Below are 22,042 nucleotides of genomic sequence, written 5' to 3'. Positions count from 1 at the left end.
CCCATTCTCCACTGTCCCTCAGTAATTAGCTGGGGGTGGAGGAAAGCTCTGGTGGGACATGGGGGTGGAGGAGGAATGTGGCAACTACCAAATAAACACACCATCCAAGGAAGCCAGCCAAGGCTGGGCCCAGAATATCTGGAACGGAACCCATCTTCCTTCTGAAGCAGGAAGTGGTGTTGGGAGCTGAGTTGACCATGGAATTTCCGTGCTGTGAGGATATTCCCGGTGAATGCTTTTTATTTATTTATTTTTTCATTCATGAAAANTTAAAGTACCACCCCCCCCCCCCCAAACATTCCCTCCCACAGAGGAAGTGCTTAATTTAGCCTCATGTTCCCAGTTGAAAAATATCCCTGAGGTTTGGAGACTTCTGCTGGGTTGTTTGATACCCTTGACTATGGCAGGATGTTAATGCATATGGCAGGACCGGGCTCTTTGTGTCTCGATTTCAGCGGAGAGAATAAGTGGCACCATCCCAACCTAGTACCAAGGGAAGTCCTGTTAGACCACCTACACAGGATGTGGGAAGAGGTGTCAAATACCAGCTTTGGGAACCTTAAATGACCCTCCCAATGCTGGCCCAAAGCGAAGGTTGGTGAGGCAGAGAGAGAGAGAGAGAGAGAGTAAAAAATTTGAATTTTTTTGGAGGCATTTTTGCTAGGGGTCTGTCTCCCTTGGGATGAGGTAGAGTCATGCTTCTCCCTTAACTAGGGTCAAATAAGAGGGACCTCAATAGTACCACTCACAAAACTGAGCGCATGCCCCTGGAGCTTGCAGGGCACAGTAGAGTGGCCTTGGAATCACCCAAGAAATTTGTTTGTCAAAGGACTGTGACTAGAGCTGACTGTCTGGGATCTAAATGGAAATGTGATCATGTCTGGGAAGTAACTACAGCCCCAGAGATGGTGGGTCAGAGAGGCTGGTCTTCTTGTGCCAGATGTGGACACACATAGGAAACAAAGAGGATTGTTCAGATCCCTCCCCAAAGGGTTACCTGATGTGAGGAGGTGACCGCAGCTTGAGAACCCTCTAGATGAACCATCCCAGATACTTGGGTATCCATAAGAAGTGGCTTTTAAAAGGTATCCTGAGCAGGAGGTAGGCTGGGCTCCCAAGGCTTTCTCAAGCATTTATAGGAAGGGGTCTTGGCTGTACAGTGGGCATCTGTCCAACAGCAAAGATCAGAATCCAGTGGTTGCTTTCACAGAATACAGCTGTGATACTGTAATTCATCATAAGAAATATATATTTGGTCTTTGTCCCTGGTTTCTAGCACAAAGCTCCTAAAAGTCTTGGAATTTCTCAAGCGATAAGAGCAATAAAGGTATGTTGGTTCATAACCTTTTAGTCTCACCTGAGTTTATATTAATGAGGTGGCTTTTGGAAAGCCCCAAGGATGGGAGCTGGTTGCCAGGAACCAACCATGCGATTAGAGGGTTGGAACTGTCAGTTCCTGCCCCCCTCATACTCCCAGGGAGCAGAGAGGGGCTAGAGATTGAGTTTATCACCAGTGGCCAATGATTTGGCCTATGTAATCAATCAGGCCTATGTAATAAAGCTTCCATGAAACCCCAAAAGGACAAGGTTAGGAGAGCTACTAGGTTGGTGAACACATGGGGGTGTTGGGAGTATTCGCGCCCAGAGAGGGCTTTGGAGCTCTATGCTCTTTCCTCCATACCTTGTCCTATGCATCTCTTCTATCTGGTTGTTCCTTTTATAATAAACTGGAAATCTACTAAGTAAAATGTTTCTCTGAGTTCTGTGAGCTGCTCTAGCAAATTAATGAAACTCAAGGAAGGGGGTCATGGAGCCTCCAGTCTATAGCCATGGATCAGAAGCACAGCAGACGACCTGGGCTTTTGGTTGGTACTGGTATCTGGCCAGTGGCCAGTGGGATGGGGGTGGGGGTCAGTTTGTTAGGACTGAGCCCTTAAGATGTGGGATCTGATGGTATCTCCAGGTAGACAGTGTCAGAATTGAGTTGAATTCTGACACCTGGTCAGTGTCCTCTAAGAATTGGCGAATTCATTGGTGATATTGGAAAAGACACATAATTGGAACATCTAAGTCTATTATTTCATATGCCCTTAAGGGAGTTATCATTAAGCTGAGTACAGGAGGATGTCATAGTGTAGAGGCCAATGAATAAAAGTTGAGAGAAAAGAAAAAGGAAAAACAAAAACATGTTCTTTAGGTAAGGTTACTTAAACATCAAATCGAGTGTGGATAAATACACCTGAAGACTTCCAGGGGTTTGAAGGGGCTGGATTGCTAAAGAAATTCCAAGCCTGGTCTAAAACCCTTAAAGCAACCCCAGACCGGAACCAGTAGAAGCCAGCTGTGAAAGCTCTACAGAACTGTGGAAGAGCGCACGTTTCAAAGTCCATTTTAAATTGAGAAGAATTAATATCCAAGTGGGGAATGTCAAGGCCAAAGAGGAAATGAGCAGAACCAAATGGGCCAAGCAAGGAAGTTACTCCATTGTCAGGGCACTGGGTTCCATGACTCCTGCCCTCCTGGTGGGGCTTGATCATAGCTTGAACCATCGACAGCTGGGCAGGTTTCCCATTCTCCCATTTTCCAAATGAGAACTTTTGTTGCTGTTATACTGTTTGCACTCCAGCATTGTATACATCCCCATATGCGGTGGGGGCCAGATAACTTATCTTTTATTTTATTGGTCACTGAACACAGAGAAGTGAATCCAGGCCTGATAAAGAGATCTCACATAGATCTTGACTTTTGAGCTGGAGTCATTCATTGGATAGGATTTTGGGGCCATGTCCCTTGGGGAAGAGTAAGAGTTTTTCTATGTGTGGATACAAGGGGTTTGCATGGCAAAAGTGGTGAACTGTTAGGAAGATTACCAAATTGTACCCCATGTTCTCTATTTTCCCTTTATGCTATGGCAGTGGAGGGTTTTGCTAGACACTTGGTTGCCCATGTAGGGCCCCATTTCCCAGATTCCTCTGCAATTAGATGTAGCTATGTATCTAAGCCTATGAGATGCAAGTGGAAGTGATGTATACAATTCCCTGGTTGTACCTTAAAAGGAAGTTTACCTGTGTTCATTCTAATTTAGTCTTCATTTCTGAGATAATTTTTTTTTTATCTTACTCAAAATATTGAGTGCTGTACCTTATTTTTAAATTTTTTCTATTTTGATTTATGTTGCTATCATATCTTATTAGAATCTCATCATCTTTTAGCTCATTTTGATACAGAAGATTACATTTTCAGTGTTTATTTTTGAGAGAGTGCAAGCAAGGGAGGGGCAGAGAGAGAGGGAGACACAGGATCCGAAGCAGGCTCCAGGCAGTGTGCTGACAGCAGTGAGCTGGATGTGGGGCTTGAACTCATGGACCATGAGATCATGACCTGAACCGAAGTTGGACCCTCAACCCACTAAACCACCCAGGTGCCCCTAGAAGATTACAGTTTAAAATCTGTTTCGCGGGCACACGTTTCTGACTCATGTTCATTGTCTGTAGGGATGTTATTTTGCCCTGTATTCTCCTTTTTTGAAAAAAATATTATATAGGATTTGGTCTTGATAATTTTCTATTGCTTATTTCTATGTGAATTTAATTTTCCTGAAGTTTTAGAAGGATGCTGGCCAGGACTTCCAGTGCAAGGCAAATAGAAGCAATGACAGTGGGTTTCTTTGTTTTATTCTAGAATTTTAAGAGTAAAAATGTAATGTTTCTCTATTAAGTATGTTTTTTAAAAAGGTTGTTGGTGGATATCATTTACCAGGTTTTGGAAGTTCCATCATTCTGTTTCTAGATACTTGAGAATTTTAATTAAAAATTTTTTGTGTGTTTATTTATGTTGCAGAGAGAGGGAGAGAAACACAGTATGAGTGGTGGTGGGGGGGTGGTGAGTAGGAGCAGAGGGAGAGGGAAACACAGAATCCGAAGCAGGCTAAGGCTCAGAGTTATCAGCACAGAGCCCGATGAGGGGCTTAAACTCATGAACCGTGAGATTATGACCTGAGCCAAAGTCAGATGCTTAACCAACTGAGCCACCTAGGTGCCCCAAGAATTTTAATTTTCAATAAGTGTTATTTTAAAAAATTGTTTTTTCATTTGAGATAATCTTGTGTATTTTTAAAATTTAATAATAAGGTGAATAATATATTTTAATGTCAAACTTTTTCTGTATTCTGGAAGTAAATTAACTAGGGTATAATGTGTTGTTGCTTTAAATATATTAGTGCAGTTTGTAGAATTTTGTTTTAAATTTTTATATTTATTCTTATAAGTGATATGGATCTGTGATATTTCTTTATTTTGTTTTTGTTTGGTTTGAGTTTCAAGGTTTTACTGACCTCAGAAAGTTATTTGGGACATGTTCTTTTTTATTTTCTAGAACAATTTGCATAAGATTAGAATGATCTATTTCTTGAGTGCTTTAAGAAACTGCCTATAAAAATCACCAGAGCCCCTTTTTAAAGGGCAGGTTTTTAAACTTTTGGTTAAATTTCTCGAATGGTAATGGAATTATTTATCTTTTCTATTTCTTCTTGAGTCAGTTTTGGATAGATATATTTTCTAGGAAGATATGAATTTCATCTAAGTTTTTAAGTTTAGTAGCCAAAAACTGTTCATAGTTTATTGTTGCTTATAGTTTAAATTTCTGTATTTTTTATCATTATACATCTTTTTCATTTTTAATATTATTAGGGTTGTGCCTTCTTATATAATATGTATATGTATATGTATATTATATACTATGTATATGTACTTAATTCCTAAATTTTATTATTTTACTCCTTTTGCTTTTTTCCTGACTTAATCTTTTATTCTTTTCTCTCACTTTTTTTTTAAATTTTTTAAAATATTTTTTATTTATTTCTAGGAGAGAGAGAGAGACAGCGTGAGCAGGGGAAGGTCAGAGAGAGAGTGAGACACAGACTCTGAAATAGGCTCCAGGCTCTGAGCTGGCAGTCAGCACAGAGCCTGACGCGGGGCTCAAACCCACAAACCGCGAGATCATGACCTAAGCGAAAAGTCGGACGCTTTACCGACTAAGCCACCCAGGCGCCCCTCTCTCACTTTTTTAAATGTTTATTTTTGAGAGCAAGAGAGAGAGAGAACAAACAGGGGAAGGACAGAGAGAGAAGGAGACACAGAATCTGCAGCAGGCTCCAGGCTAAGAGCTGTCAGCACAGAGCCCAATGTAGGGCTCGAACTCATGATCTGTGAGATCATGACCTGAGCTGAAGTCAGATGCTTAGACAACTGAGCCACCCAGGTGCACCATGTCTTTTCTCTCATGTTTAATGTTGGCTGATAAGCTCAATAATTTTCAGCCTTTCTTGTTTTCTAATATTATCGTTTATAGTTATATGCCAATCATATGTCATGTTTCCTAGAAGTAGAGCCTAGGTTGGGGATTCTTGTGTACATGATTTATTGAGATAGGGCTCTCAGAATAAGGGAGCTGAGGGAAGCTGGATAAGGTAGAGGAAGGAGCTAAGCAAGAATGTGGTCTCAGCTGGAATCCATCTGAGCCAGATTCATGGGGAGCTCTGGAGCATAAATGGCCACAGAATTGGTTCCATTCTGAGGCAAGTGAGCTGAAGTTTTGCACTCCTACCCAAGTCAATAATTGACTACAGACTGCTGTTGAGAGTGGGGGAGGGGTGCAAATCTTCCAGGTGGCTCCCATCAGCTGAGGGCAATTCTCTGTAGAAGGGGTGGCCATAAGCTGTTGGCAGGCAAATTCACTAGTAAATGTGAAAAAGCATTGTATCTAAAAAATGTACATACCTTAATTAAAAAAATACTTTATTGTTAAAAAATGCTAACCATCATCTGAGCTTTTAGTGAGTCACAATCTTTGCTGATGGAGGGTCTTGCCTCAACATTAATGGTTGCTGACTGATCAGAATGGTGGTTGCTGAAGGTTGGGGTGGGTGTGGCAATTTCTTTCCTTTTTTTAAATTAAAGTATAGCTGATATGCAGTGTTGTATTAATTTCAGGTGTACAACACAGTGATTTGGCAATTTTATACATTATTCTATGATCACCATGTTAGGTATAGGCAATTTCTTAAAATAAAACATTAAAGTTTGCTACATTGATTGACTCCTTTCATGAACATCATGTGGTGTGGTTTGATAGTGTTTTGCACACAGTAGAGAGAGCTTCTTTGAAAATTGGAGTCAATCCTCTCAAACGCTGCTACTGTTTTATCAACTAAGTTTATATAAATTCTTTGTTGTCATTTCAACGATCTTCACAGCATTTTCACCAGGAGTAGATTCCAACTCAAGAATCACTTTCTTTGCTCATCCATAAGAAGCAACTCTTTATCCATTCAAGGTTTATCATGAGATTATAGCAATTCAGTCGCATCTTCAGGCTCCACTCCTATTTCTAGTTCTCTTGCAACTTCCTCCATTGAAGTCTTGAATCTGTCAAAATCAGCCATAAGGGTTGGAATCAACTCCTTCCAAACTCCCATTAATGTTGATATTTTGACCTCTTCCTATGAATCATGAATGTTCTTAATGGTAGCTAGAATGTGTTCTGTTTACTTTGCCCAGATCCTTCAGAGGAATCACTATCTATGGTGGCTGTAGTCTTACAAAATGTGTTTCTTAAGTAATAAGACTTTAAAGTCAAAATTACTCCCTGATCTATGGGCTGCAGAATGGATGTTGTGTCAGCAGGCATGAAAACACCACTGATCTTGTATATCTCCATCAGAGCTCTTAGGTGGACCAGGTGCATTGTCAGTGACCAGTAATATTTTGAAGGCTTTTTTTTTCTTTTTGAGCACTAATTCTCAACAACAGGCTTAAAATATTCAGTAAACCATGTCAAAAACAGATTTGCTGTCATCTAAGCTTTGATATTCCATTTATAGAGCACAAGTAGAGTAGATTTAGCATAATTCTTAAGGGCCCTAGGATTTTTGGAATGGTAATGAGCACTGGCTTCAACTTCAAGTCGCCAGCTGCATTAGTCCCTAACGAGAGAGTCAGCCTGTCCTTTGAAGCTTTGAGGCCAGCCATTGACTTCTCTTCTCTAGCTATGAAAGTCCTAACTGGCATCTTCTTCCAATAGAAAGCCATTTCATCTACACTGAAAGTCTTGTGTTTAGTGCAGCCACCTTCATTCTTAGCTAGGTCTTCTGGATAGCGTGCTGCAGCTTCTACATCAGTACTTGCCACATCACCTTGCACTTTTGTTTTATGGAATTGCTTCTTTCCTTAAACCTCATGCACCAACCTGTGCTAGTTTCAATCTTTTCTTTCGCAGCTTGCTCACCTCTCTCAGCCTTCACAGAGTTGAACTGAATTGAAGAGAATTAGGGCCTTGCTCTGGATTAGGTTTTGGCTTAAGGGAATGCTATCGCTAGTTTGATCTTCTATCCAGACCACTCAAACTTTCTCCATATCAGCAATAAGGCTGTTTCACTTTCTTATCATTTGTGTGTCCACTGGAGTAGGACTTTCAATATTTTTCAAGAACTTTTTCTTTGTACTCATAACTTGGCTAACTCTTTGGCCACAAGAGACCTAGCTTTCAGCTTATCTTGGCCCTGGACATGTCTTCCTCACTAAGCTTAAGCATTTCTGGCTTTTGATTTAAAATGAGAGATGTGCAATTCTTCCTTTCACTTGAGCAGTTAGAGGCCACTGTAGGGTTAGTAATTGGCCTAATTTCTTTCTTTTTTTAAATGTTTTATTTATTTCTGAGAGAGGGAGAGAGAGAGCATGAGCAGGGGAAGGTCAGAGAGAGAGGGAGATACAGAATTCGAAACAGGCTCCAGGCTCTGAGCTGGCTATCAGCACAGAGCCCAACTCGGGGCTCGAACCCACGAACCATGAGATCATGACCTGAGCTGAAGTCGGACGCTTAACTGACTGAGCCACCCAGGCGCCCCAGTAATTGGCTTAATTTCAATACTGTTGTGTCTTACGGAATAGGGGGGCCTGAAGAGAGGAACAGAGATAGGGAAATGGCTGGTGGGTAGGGCAATCAGAATACACATTTATTAAATTTGCTGTCTTATCTGGGCATGGTTTGTGGCATCCCAAAACAATTACAATAGTTAATGTCAAAGATCACTGATCATATTATATCATATCATATTACATTACACATATAATAATAAAACAGTTTGAAATATTGCAAGAAATACCAAAATGTAATAGAGACATGAAATGAACAAATGCTATTGGAAAAATGGCTCCAACAGAGTTGCCTGATGCAGGATTGTCACAAACCTTTAATTTGTAAAATATCCTGTATCTGTGAAGTGCAATAAAACAAAGTATGCTTGATTATGATGTTGAAGGAATTTCTGCAATTCTCTTTTTTCTTTTTTTTAATTTTTAAATTTTATTTATTTCCAGAGAAAGAGTGCACAAGTGGGAGAAGCACAGGGAGAGGGAAAGACAGAATCCCAAGCAGACTCTGCACTGTCAGTGCAGAGCCCGATGTGGGGCTTGAACCCACGAACCGTGAGTGAGATCATGACCTGAGCCAAAGTTGGAGAGTCAACCAACTGAGCCGCCCAGGTACCCCATGTAATTCTATTTTTTCCTTGTAAAACAACAACCAGGGATTTTATGAAATAATATAAAGATTTCCATAAATGGATAAAGAAGCATTGTGGCCAAAAAGCTTGCCTGTCACTTACCAAGCAAGGCGGCTCAAGGCAGGAGAAATTCACAAATCCCTCAAATTGCATGAAAGACATTTCAAAACCATTAAGAGGCTGGTGTAACTGATGTATCATGTAGGAACTATTGCTGAAGCTTTGGAAATCAGTTTCCCAGTAGCTTTTTGCTGAGTTTGAACAGAAGCAGCTCAATGTCTAGTGATATGATTCAATCAGAGAAAAAACTGAAGCTATGATTTTAGGCAAATAGGGGATGATGAGAATATCACACATTATTTCTTTTTCTTTTTTTTTTAAAAATGTTTTATTTATTCCTGAGAGAGAGAGAGAGAGAGAGACAGCATGAGCAGGGGAGGGTCAGAGAGAGAGGGAGACACAGAGTTCAAAACAGACTCCAGGCTCTGAGCTAGCTGTCAGCACAGAGCCTGATGCAGCGCTCTAACCCACGAACAGTGAGATCATGACAGATCATGACCTGAGCCAAAGCTGGATGCCTAACCGACTGAGCCACCCAGTCGGTGGTGCCCCATCACATATTTTTTTTTTTAATGTTTTATTTATTTCTAGGAGAGAGAGAGAGAGAGACAGCGTGAGCAGGGGAGGGTCAGAGAGAGAGGGAGTCACAGACTGAAACAGGCTCCAGGCTCTGAGCTGGCAGTCAGCACAGAGCCCGACGCGGGGCTCGAACCCACGAACCGCGAGATCATGACCTAAGCGAAAGTCGGACGCTTAACCGACTAAGCCACCCGGGGGCCCCATATTTTTTAAAAACCCTCAAAATTGTACTGTCAATTCTAAAATCACTAAAGAAATTAATATGACAAGCACAGATTTCCAAAATAAGGAAATCACTGTGATGCTATATGTAGCTGCTGCTAACTCAAAGATGCCATGATATTTAGTGTGAATAAGGTGTTCATATATAATTTAATTTTCAAAATAGAATACTTATGAGAGTGAAAGAGGCAGTGTGGATATTTATGTAAGGATAGGAGGATTTATCCCAAGTAAACTGGGTCACCCTGGTTTTAAATTATGAAGCAACTTCTGAGAATAGTGTTTTCCCCAAAGATGTTAATATCAGCTGTATAAAATAATGGATGGATGCTGACTGAGCCAATGGAGGATTAGCTAACTGGTATCTAGAATAGATGTACAGGAGTCTCCAGCAAACAGTCTATCCATTACATTACTCTTGATGCATGTTGTGGGCATTTATTTGAACAGTGAGATAATAAGCTCAAGAGACAAAAAGAAGGAAAATACATGCAGAGGGCCAGAGACTGAGAGAACAGTGAGAAATTCTGATATATATATTTAATCAAAGTTCCAGAAGTTGAAAAGCAAGAGAGATGGGGACAGAAGCTATATTTGAAGAGATAATAGCTAAAAATTTTCTGAAACTATTGAAAGATACCAACCCTCAGATTCAAGAAGCTCAATTTGAGACAGTCTACATAAGAAGAAATCTACACTAGACACAGAGGACCAAAGACACAGAGAAAAATCTTACGAGCAGCCAGAGGGGGCAGAAAAAAAGATAAAACATTTAGTTAGCTGGCAATGGAAGTGAGAAGAAAGTGGAACAGTACTTTCACTGTATTGGGGAGAATAAATTCATATAATTCTATACCCAGCTAAAACATCTTTCAAGAAAGGTGAAATAAAGGCATTTCTATAAAATGTAAAAACCTAAATTTTTAGTTTATCCCCAGAACTTTACTAATGATTGTTAAATAAGTGCTTTAGATATAAGGAATATGAACTCAGATGAAAGGGCCAGGAAGCAAAAAATAAGTGAAGAGGGAGAAAAAAAGAAAGAGAAGTAAATATGTCTATGTATTTTTCCATTGTATTCACTTCCCAGCACCAGACACATTTCCTTTTCGTGGCTTTGCCACTTGCCCAATTCTCAGGAGCTTCTGAATGGAAAATAAAGCACTGCTATGAAATGCTTCAGGAGGTTGAGAAAAAGTAATTTCAAGGCCAGACTATTTGCTTCATTAGAAAGACTATGACTACCTTTATTTTGAAATATGTGATGGAAACCACAGCGAGAAAAATATGGGTTAAAGGAAACACATGATGGAATTATTTCAAGGCTCTTCTCCTGTTTAAAAACAGGGATATAAAAAGAAGTCTCAGTTCAATGTAAAACAAGCAACCCAGTAAAAAATGGGCAAGAATTTGAAAGACGTTCTACAAAAGAAATAGGGATGACAAAAAAGCACATGACAAGATGCTCAACATCATTAGCCATTATGGAAAAGTAAGTTAAAACTATTATTGAGATGACACTACACTCCTCCCATATGACCCAGTGATCCAACTTCTAGGCATTTTTCCAAGTGTCCACACATAAATCTGTATGCAAATATTTGCAGCAGTTTTATTCATAACTTCCCAACAAGAAATAACTCATTTATCCTTCAACTAATGAACGGGTAAAATCTGGTATATTCATATAATGAAATACTATTCAGCAATAAAAAGGAATAAACTACTAATATATACAACATACAGGAATTTCAAATGCAGTAGACCAAGTGAAAGAAGCCAGATCCAAAAGATTACATACTGTATGATTCCATTTATTACAGAAGAAGGAAAATTATAGGGACAGAAAACAGATCAATGGTTATCTGAGGCTAGAGAAGGGGGAGGGATTAACTACCAAGGGGCATGAGGGAATATTTTGGGGTGATAGAACTGTTTTATACATCAGTTATGATGGTGATAACACAACCTCCACGTTTTTCAAGATTTTCAGAACTGTATATTAACAAGGATGAACATTCCTGGATGTACTTTATACCTTAAAAAAAAACAATAAAAAAAATCAAGGAATCCTTGGGGTGTTTTACAATCTTACTTTCTTTGACGTGAACGTAAATGTTGCTCATTACATGCTCGTGTGCGTGTTCAACCTCCTGTGTCCAACACACCCAAAACATTGGTTGTTGTCAAGTCAAATTTCCAGAACTGTCCCTTCCAGCCTTCTCTCTCCTTTTGTCAGATGACTTTTCCACATACTTTACCAAGAACTGGATTCGATGAATACATCTGAACTTCCTTTCTCCTCAAAAGTTCTCTCCTTACTCATATGAGGATACGAATAACCTCTAAACACTTAAGGGCATTTGTATTCTAGCACAGAAAATAGTTTTCAAATTATTAAAGAGTAGAATAAGCTCACCAAAAGGTACAGTGATTTGGCAGTATGATCAGACGCTGATATCCCTCCATGTTTAGAGACAGTTTGAGGACCAATTAGCCATTTAGGTCAAGTGAAAAAAAGCCAATCTGAAAGGCTACGTACTATATGATTCCGACTATATGATATTCTGGGAAAGGCAAAGCTATAGAGACAGTAAAAAGATCAGTGCTTGCCAGGGGCTTGGTAGGGAGAGAGAAGAGGAGGTGGAACACAGGGGACTTTTAGGGCATTAAGGCCATTGTTTTGAATGACCCTGTAATGGGGGATACAAGTCCTTATACATTTGCCAACCCATAAAATGTACAACACCAAGAGTGAGCCTTAAACTATTGGATTTAGTTAATAGCAATGCATCAATATTGGCTCATCAAAAAAAAAATATTGGCTCATCAATTAAATGCAAAGGATACAAAAATGTTGATTTGAAGGGGCACATGCAGCCCAATGTTTATAGCAGCACTATCAACAATAGTCAAATTATGGAAAGAGCCCAAATGTCCATTGACTGATGAATGGATAAAGGAGATGTAGTATGTATAGTTCATTCTTTTTCATTGCTGAGTAGTATTCTATCGTGTGTGTTACATACAATGGAATACTACTTGGTGATGAAAAAGAATGAAACCATGCCATTTGCAACAACATGAATGGAACTACAGGGTATTATGTTAAATGAAGGACAAATATCATATGTTTTCACTCATATGTAGAATTTGAGAAACACAACAGATAACATTAGGGAAGGGAAGGAAAAATAAGATAAAAACAGAGGGGGAGGCAAACCATAGGAGACTCTTAAATACAGAAAACAAACTGAGGGTTGCTGGAGGGGTGTTGGGTGTGGGCATGGACTAAATGGGTGATGGGCATTAAGGAGGGCAATTTTGGGGATGAATACTGGGTGCCATAAGTAAGAGATGAATCACCGGGTTCTACTCCTGAAGCCAAAACTACACTGTATGTTAACTAAATTGAATTTAAATTAAAAAAACCCGAACCCCTTAAACCGTTAAGAAGTCTACTAACTTTTTAAAAAGTGGCACAGATGAGTGGAACTTTAGACGTGAAGTTCTAGGAATATTTTACCAATTTTATGTTCTTCGAAATGTCCTTCTTATTATGCCCACGAGGGATAAGCCATAATTCATTGACTCTAAGATACTTTAAAGAACAGTCTCGNAAAAAAAAAAAAAAGAACAGTCTCTGGGGGCCCTGGGTGGCTCAGTCACTTGAGTGTCCGACTTCAGCTCAGGTCATAAGGTCACGGTTCATGAGTTAGAGCCCCACATTGGGTTCTATGCGGACAGGTTAAAGCCTGAAGCATACTTCAGATTCTGTGTCTCCCTCTCTCTCTGCCCCTCCCCTGCTCATGCTCTCTCAAAAATAAATAAACATTAAAAAAAGTCTCTGAATCAAGTTGCATCTTAAAATGGATGGCATTTTAGATGTGATGAATTATGGTACGATAAAATGTATGACTAAATAGATCTAAAGGAGGTCTTTTAATAGGTATTAAATAAAAATCTAAGACTAGAAAGTGTTGTGTCATAGTTTAATTGGCAGTGTTTTCTTTTTAATGTTTATTTATTTATTTGTTTATTTATTTTTAAATGTTTTATTTATTTCTAGGAGAGAGCGAGAGACAGCGTGGGCAGGGGAGGGTCAGAAAGAGAGGGAGTGACAGACTCCGAAACAGGCTCCAGGCTCTGAGCTGGCAGTCAGCACAGAGCCCGACGCGGAGCTTGAACCCATGAACCGCGAGATCATGACCTAAGCGAAAGTCGGACGCTTAACCGACTAAGCCACCCAGGCGCCCCTAATGTTTATTTATTTTTGATAAGAGAGAGACACAGACAGAGACAGAGAGATAGAGCTTGAGCAGGGGAGGGGCAGAGAGAGATGGAGACACAGAATCAGAAGCAGGTTCCAGGCTCTGAACTGTCAACGCAGAGCCTGACCTGGGTCTTGAACTCACGAATTGTGAGATCATGACCTGAGCCGAAGTCCAACGCTCAACTGACTACACCACCCAGGCATCTCTGGAGTGTTTTTCTTTCTTTCTTTCTTTCTTTCTTTTTTTTTTTAATTTTTAATGTTTTTTATTTTATTTNCCCCATAAGTGGGGCTTAAAATAATAGTGCATCTTACAACTGATGGTGTCTCAGATTAGATGAAATATAGATTAAATGTGCACTATAAAAATCGGCTAGACAATGTATGTTTAATTTACCTATTGTTGTCTCTGGTGGTGAGAGTTAAAAGAAGTTTATAGTTTGAATCCTAATGCTTTATTTCTTGTATTTAAAAATGACAAAGCAGTTGACATAAAAATGTCAACGGTGATAAATTTGAGAAGTAGGGGCATGGTGTTATGTCTTTCTTGGCTGTTTTATTTTACATATTTAAACTTTAGAGAACAAAACGTATACTTGAAAAAAAAATTGAAGAACACCTCAGAAACCCTATCAGAGGAGCTGGCCAACCTTTGGTTTATTTGTTGGGGGTATTCTTGGGCAATTGGGGGATGGCAGAATGTGAGAGAGGAAAAAGTAGGCAGGCAGACACAAAAAGATAAATATTCCACTTATAAGAGGTACCTACCATAGTCAAATTCAAAGAGACAGAAAGCAGAATAGTGGTTACCAAAGGCTGAGGGTGGTGGTGGGGAATAATCAATAATATTATTTAATGGGTACAGAATTTAAGTTTGTGATGATGGAAACGTTCTGGAAATGAGTAGTGGTGATGGTTACACAACACTGTGAATGTACTTAATGCCGCTGAACTGCATTTACCAAAAATGGTAAATTTTGGGGGCGCCTGGGTGGCTCTGTCACTTAAACGTCTGACTCTTGATTTTGGCTCAGGTCATGATCTCACGGTCTGCCAGGCTCTGTGTGGACAGCAAGGAGCCTGGCTGGGATTCTCTCTCTCCTCTCTCTGTCCCTCCCTCATGCTCTCTCAAAAATAAATAAACAAACTTAAAAAAAAACCCAGTAAATTTGTTTTACCCCCAAACTGGTCAGGGGAAATCAAAAGTTTTGTTTTGGGCATGTTGTGTTTGACATGATCAAAGGTAGTTTGATAAAATCCAAGGTCAGGAGAGTGATCATGGGCTGTAGATGCAGAATTAGCAGACATCACGTCGAAGCCATGGGGCTGGAGAGAGGGGAGGGGAGGAGAGGCGGTTTCAAGAGCAGAAGGTCTTCCCAGCAGGAGGCAGTGGTCAGTGGTCTGGAATATTTCTGAGAGACTGACTGAGAGACTCCCTGGGTGGGAGTTGTGGGATTCCAGCGACGTGCTAGGAAAGGGAGGTGGAAAAAAGTGTGCCGGGAGTGTGGGAGCAGAGACGGGAACTTTCAATAATTTGAAGAAGTTTTGCTGCGAACATTAGGTGAGGAATGGGGGGGTGGTAGCTAGAAGCAGATGAGGTGGTCTAGGGCGGCTCATCCCCCCCTTTTTAAAAATGTATTTTAAAAATAAATTTTTAGTTTTTATAAAAGAGAGATGTAGAGCATGAGTCGGGGGAGGGGCAGAGTGAGAGGGAGAGAGAGTATCCCCAGCAGGCTCTGCACTGTCATCACGCAGCCCAATGCAGGGTGTGATCTCACCGACCTCATAAACTGTGAGATCATGACCGGAGTGGAAACCAAGAGTCCAAGGCTCAACCAACTGAGGCACTCAGGTGCCCTGCCCACCCCCACCTTTTTTATTTTTGAAAAGATGAGAGATGCTGGAGAATGTTTGTGTGCTCATGGGAATGGTCCACTCTTCCCAAAAGAGAGGCGGTGAGGAAAGATGTAGGGGTGAAGAGAGAACCGAAGGAGGAGCGACACTGGGTGGTGTGCAGGGTCTTAGGTGGGAGCCTGCACGTCTTCCATTTCTGAGAAGCATGGGAGAGAGGGTGTGCCCCGGGCGCATGGGTCTGAAGATCTGGTGGTGGGAAGGGAATGGCGTTTGCTTCTGCACCAGCTGAGCTGGGCACACGGGGGGCTGTTGGAGGTTTGGGGACAGAGGAGAAGGTGGCAACAATCATGACAGAGGTGGGAAAAGGCCACACCCTCCCTCAGGAAGTTCGCTGGGCCGGCAGGCCAGGCGGAGAGCCCTGTGGAGCCCTGTGGTCCTGACAGAAGGGGTGACCAGTGGAGAGGTCAAGGTCAAGTGGCTTTCCCTGGCCGTGAGCACAGGCAGTTGGGGCTCACTCAGTCGTGATTCTCAAAGTGTGCTCCGCGGACCAGCAGCTCATGCCTCACCTGGGAACCTGTTGAAATGCCAATGATGGGGCACCACCCAAATCGACTGAATCAGAAGCGCTAGGGTGGGGCCCAGCCACCTGTGTTTTTCACAAGCTCCCCAGGTGATTCTGGAAGTTTGAGAGGCTCTGAGCTGGAGTGAAGGAACCGAGAGCATTGGCGACGACCCGCAACCTGCAGGTAAGAAGGGCCGCCGTTCCCAGTGCTGTGAGCTCCCTGACTGATCTAAAACCCTGGGAACTGCCCAGCATGGAATGCTGTTTAAAGGAACTCTGAGCTTTCTAACGAACGATTATTTTGCGAGACAAACGACGTTCTTCAAATTTACTTTTTTTTTTTTTTTCAAATCTAAATTTGAATATTGAGTTTCCTGCCCGTAGCGGTTTGAAAGGCCCCCGGACTCTCCTTTCTCTCCCCATGTCATGTCTTCTAGGGTTGTCACAAGGGCCTTTTTAGGGCCTGCTCCATCTTTCCACATGGCTCCACTGCAGTTTTCAATTATGTGGGAGAAAAGAACGATGAACTGGCCATTCCCCTCTGTGTGAGGCCTTTTCCTTCCCTGACAAAATAGAGACAAGGATGAGTCAGCTTCTCCCAACCTCCAGGATCTCCTAGTGACTCAGAGGATGGTCTGTTTCATGGGTAAGGGCTCCTCCCACGAAGTGGGAAGTCCTAGCCACCCCCTACCTGAGTCACCCGCCCTGGGTGCTCCCCTCAAGACCCGGCAGGGGGTGGGGCAGGCGGAGAAAGGTCAGCAATAAGTGGACCAGGAAGGATGATGGGGGTTGAAAGGCTAAGATGCAGGAGGCAAAATATGTTCCTCATTTGGGGGTGGCCTCGGGAGGACCCACAAAGGGCTCAGTGTCTCTATCTGAAAATGGGAGAGATCATGTATCCTACAAGATGAGACTCAGCAGTGACCCAAGAGGAGAGAAGATGAGCCTCTGGGAATCTATCTGGCTGGAGACACACTTGGGACCTTTTCTGAGCAAAAGAGAGGGAGCCCTGGGGGTGGTTTATCCTTGATGATTTCTAGGACAAGCTGTAGTCTGAACATGGTCTGGAGGAGGAGGCGGGAAGCCTCCCTGGGAGGAGGGTGGGAGGTCAGATGCAGAGAGACTGGCCCAAGGTAGGGGACCTTGGCAAGTAGGGGCACCTGTGGGGCACCTTGGGGGGCACAGAGCAGTTGGTATAAACACAGCAGCTCCCGACCCTTGGTTTTGGTGCTACCTGTTTTTCTGGGTCTGTCTGACTCTCTCTTTCTGTCAGTGTTCCTTCTCCTTCACTCCTGTGTCCATCTGTTTTTCTCTGTTTCTCTCCTCCCCCTTCTCTCCTACATCACAGAGAATAGTGAAGGCTCCTCTCCCCACGGGGTGTTTTCTTTCCTGTTTAGATGGTGACTGGCATCTCTCTGCTTACGGAGGCTGCAATCAATCCATCCTGTTTACTTATTGCTGACACAGTGCGTTGTGGTCAGTGAGGTTGTCCACAGCCCCCCAGGGTGGGGTGGGGACCAGGATGCTGACACACACAGGCATACACACTCAGCCATGACCAGGTCAGTCTGCCTTACCAGTGCCAGGAGGTCCTAGTCTGATGCTCTGATGTCTGGGATGCTGTGGGGCAGTCAGCTGGGCCAAGGTCACCTCCTCTGCTGCTGAGGTCCATGGCCCAGCACGCTTGGCACAAACACAGGGCTCAGAAAAGATCTCCCGGCTGAAGCCGAGTGTCCAGCACACAGCTCCTCAGGAGGGGGGAGGACTCAGAAGCAAGAAGGGCAGTGCCCAGAAGAAGAGTGTCAGAAAGCAGCTTGCTCAGCGTGCCCATTTCTACACGAGGGAGAGAGGAGCAGAGAAGGCAAAGGGCTTGTGGAGTGGATCTCTCTTTACCACATCTCCTTGGCACTGCCCCTCCTGATTGGGCCCTTCCCTCCTAATTCATGTGACTCGAGACACACGTTTTACTTTGTTTTTCTTGATTTCCCCAAATCCTATGCAGTGGCATTGTTCAGGACTGGGCTGGAGATCAACAAGCTTTCCTGGGGTTAGTGGTATGAGTGGGGAAAGGGGCAGGAGTCCCCACACCTGACCTGTGGGGAGACAGGTGGTGTTGTGATGGGCATTTAAACAGAGGTATGGCAGAACCAAGGCCAGGAACATGATGCTCTCTGTCTTCCAGGTGTTTACCCAGGACCTGACTCCTGCTAAACTTTGAGCACAGGGCTCAAGCCCACACAGACTGTCAAACAAAAAAACCAAAGAACAAACAAATCCACAGTAACTAAGAGTCTAGGCGGATGCCTCTTGATGCTTCAAGAGGATTCTCAGAATTCCTGAGGGCATCTGGAGCTCACCGGGGTCTGCCTCATGGCCTGACTGTATACCTACTGTCATGATGAAGAGCCCCTGGCCTTGGGGGCACCCAATTCCGCCTCTCAATCTATTTGTCTGAGATTCGGGTTGAACTGAGTGTCCTATATTTTTATTTGCTGAATCTGGCAACCCTTCGGAGTCCTCCAAAGGTTGGCCCCTACCCTCAACCCCACCCAGAGGCCATCAGTGGCAAACCCCGCATTATTTGGAAGTCTGGGGTTTCACCTCAAAAATTCACATAAAATTTAAGCTCAATTCCATGTTCCTATCCTTGTTTTGATATAAAACAGCTATTAAATTATCCTAGTTAGAAAGCAAACATTTCCCATGTATTTTCCCTTGGTGTGTATTAGTTAAAGCCCTCCTCATCATGTTAGCTGGCTTTCCAGTGGATGGAATGAAGACCTGGAGGTGTTTGCACTGTGCAGTAGGGAACGAGGAAAAGCAGGGCAGGAAAGCGAGATTTTCAAAGGTCACATTTGTTCAATTTAAAGGACTCCATTTTTGTGTTCCTATGTTACCTTTTTATATGTTTTATTTTTATTATTTTTATTTTTTTAAACGTTTATTTATTGGTGAGAGACAGAGAGACACAGAGCACGAACAGGGGAGAAGCAGAGAGAGAGGGAGACACAGAATCTGAAACAGGCTCCAGGCTCTGAGCTGTCGGCACAGAGCCTGATGTGGGGCTTGAATCCACAAACCGCGAGATCGTGACCTGAGCTGAAGTCAGATGCTTAACTGACTGAGCCATCCAGGCGCCCCAACATATGTGTTTAATTGTCTCTTCTTCTTCTTCTTCTTCTTCTTCTTCTTCTTCTTCTTCTTCTTCTTCTTCTTCTTCTTCTCCTCCTCCTCCTCCTCCTCCTCCTCCTTTCTTCTATTTTGTGAGAGAGAGAGAGTATGTGCAAGCATCTTAAGCAGTTTCCACACCCAGTGTGGAGCCAGACCCGACTTGGGGATTGATCTCACGACTGTGAGATCATGACCTGAGCTGAAATCAAGAGTTGGAGCTCAATCAGCTGAGCCACCCAGGCACCTGTAATTGTCTCTTCTTTCACAACATGGGAATCACTTTACTTAAAAACATTAAATTCTCTTACCTGGCAAAAGGGTGGGCAAACGGAGAGCCAGACACTCCAGAAAAGTGGAGAGGAGGCAAGATGGCACATACCCCCTGAAAACAATGAAGGGGGCTTTTAGAACAGTGGCTACACACTGGGATAGCTGGGGTGCCCAGGGGCTCCGCAGGCCCCCTGCATCAGAGCCTTTCATGATGGGAGGCAGGCATCAGTGCTTTTAAAAGCTTCCCAGGTTATTCCAGTGTGCAGCTGAGACTGATACCATTGCTTTGGGGCTTTGCTACTCAAAATCTGGCCTGAAGACCTGTGGCATTCAACTGGGAGCTTGAATCTCAGGCCCCGTCCCAGACCTGCTGAATCAGAACTTGTGTTTTCACAGGTGCTTTGATGCAGTCTGAGGAGACCTGCTTTAGCAAACTTGTTGGGAGCCTCATCTTGAGGGGTGGTCTCAGCAGCAGCTGGCTGCCTTCAGTGGGGACCTGAAGGCCAAGGGTGCTAATCTCTCCACCAGAGCCTGCCTCACTGTATCCCACTTCTGGGTGTGCAAAGCAGGCTTACCCGCAATGATGGAACTTGCATTCTTTGCCTGGGTTTGTTAGTGTCTTTCCATTGATACATCATTGTTCCATTGGGACAACCATACAGCACCCAAAGATGTTGGCTGAAGATCAGGTACTCCTGTCCTGGTGGAGAAACCTAAGGACACCAGTCAGGATATGGGGAGAGGACAGGCAGAAGTATACAGTGTGCTTGACTTCAGATGCAATTTTCATTTGCTGTATGGCTACGCAGGTCTGGTTTTGAGCCACGTAGTCTCTTGTTTTCTAACTTTTTCTTCAGTCACATGGACTTGACATACTTATGAAAAGCCTGGCCAGTGAAGTTGCTCTTTGTCTTTATCTGTTGGCCATTGCAACAATAGTGCTGTGTAACAACCTCACACAACAATTAGTATTCATTTCTCATGTGTATGTTTGCTGGCTGGGTTGGCTGTGCTGCGATCATGCCTCTATAGGTTGGCTGCATGTTAGCTGATCTAGGCTTAGATCAGATAGGGGCTTCAAGATACGGTCTGAGGTAGTTTGGCTCTTCCTGCAGCCTCAGGCTGAAGGGCAGTAGCTATCCAGGGGAATGTTTCTAATAGAGGTGGAGAAAGCACAAGAAGAAAGTGGAAACATGCAGGAATCCTTAAATCTGAGGCTCAAAACAGACTCACTACCATTTCTATTCCATTTCTTCTTCTTCCCCTCCTCTTCCTCCTCCTTCTTCTTTCTTCTTTTTAATGTTTATAGAGAGACCGAGCATGAGCATGAGCAAGGGAGGAACAGAGAGACTCAGAGACACAGAATCCGAAGCAGGCTCCAGGCTCTGAGCTGCAGCACAGAGCCTGATGTGGGGCTCAAACTCATGAACTGTGAGATCATGACCTGAGCCGAAGTCGGGTGCTTAACTGACTGAGCCATGCAGGCTCCCCTCTATTCCATTTCGTTGGCTAAAGAAAGCCACACATTCAAGCCTAACATCAGTAGGTGGGAAGATACACCCCGCCTGCCTCAACTGTGGCAAGAATACGGATGCAAAATACTACAGAAGTGAAGAATTGTGGCCAGTGGGTCTACTCACTATATCCTCCTTGGGAATGAATGATCCTTCTTTGGGGATGCATGCCCCGTCCCTTCTAGAACTTTTAAAAACTTCCTCATAGCAGAGACTGCTGGCTGTTCACCAAAAGTCACTTTTCTACCCTTCCTGGATTCACAGCTAGCACATATTTCCCAGCCTCCCTTGTAGTTAGGTGTGGCCACATGACTGGTTTTGGTCAATGGTATGTGAGTAGAAGTAATGTTAGTTTTCAAGCCAAGGTTTTCTTCTTCTGCTGGCTTTGTGCCAATGAATACAAGACCTTGATGGTTGTTGGAGGCAAATGCTGGAATGAGCCTAGATCCCTGAATCACAAGGTGGAGGGAAGCCATTTTGAAATAGGAAAACTTCTTTGTTGTGGAGGTAAGATATGAATTTCTGTTATGTTTGAACCAGTGTATTCTTGGGTCTCTTTATGACAGAAGCCAGCATGTCTTTTAACTAGTACTTTTCCTAAAGTCCTTCTCTGTTACTCTGACCTCTCCCTGGGGTGGTGGGTGAGGAAGTGCTTTGTAAACCATACAATGCTCCACACATGTGAAGTCTGACTGTGATCAGCGTTTTACTAATGTTTCACCACAAAACAGAGTCTAAATCAATTGTATGAATGTGGCAGAGACTGATGCTAATAACTACTGACATCTGGAGGGGGCCTGATGGCTTGGACATTGATTTTTATATCCCTTATCCTTTTTTTAAATATATTTTTTAATGTTTTATTTATTTCTGAGAGAGAGTGAGAGAGAGAGAGAGAGAGAGAGAGAGAGAGACAGCGTGAGCAGGGGAGGGTCAGAGGGAGAGAGAGACAGATTCTGAAACAGGCCCCGGGCTGC

The 22,042-nt window shown here is 42.9% G+C and overlaps 1 protein-coding gene across 4 annotated transcripts in view; it reads left to right on the top strand.

Moving 5' to 3' along the window:
- The window catches only part of SMOX (spermine oxidase), a 66,924-nt gene that overhangs the window by 3,625 nt on the left and 41,257 nt on the right, over positions 1 to 22,042 (top strand). Inside the window, exon 2 of one of the 4 annotated variants that reach the window (XM_077766924.1) lies at positions 16,211 to 16,294. The exons of 2 other annotated variants lie outside the window; for them this stretch is intronic. The gene's annotated coding sequence lies outside the window, so the exon portion shown is untranslated. Of the gene's footprint in view, positions 1 to 16,210; positions 16,295 to 21,261; positions 21,573 to 22,042 lie in introns of those variants that run through there. One more of the 4 variants, XM_077766923.1, reaches the window with a different exon arrangement.

This window comes from Crocuta crocuta, unplaced genomic scaffold, assembly GCF_008692635.1.
Source record: "Crocuta crocuta isolate KB4526 unplaced genomic scaffold, BGI_CrCroc_1.0 scaffold15, whole genome shotgun sequence".
Taxonomy (NCBI): Eukaryota; Metazoa; Chordata; class Mammalia; order Carnivora; family Hyaenidae; genus Crocuta; species Crocuta crocuta.
This window is presented reverse-complemented; position numbering and strand designations above follow the sequence as displayed.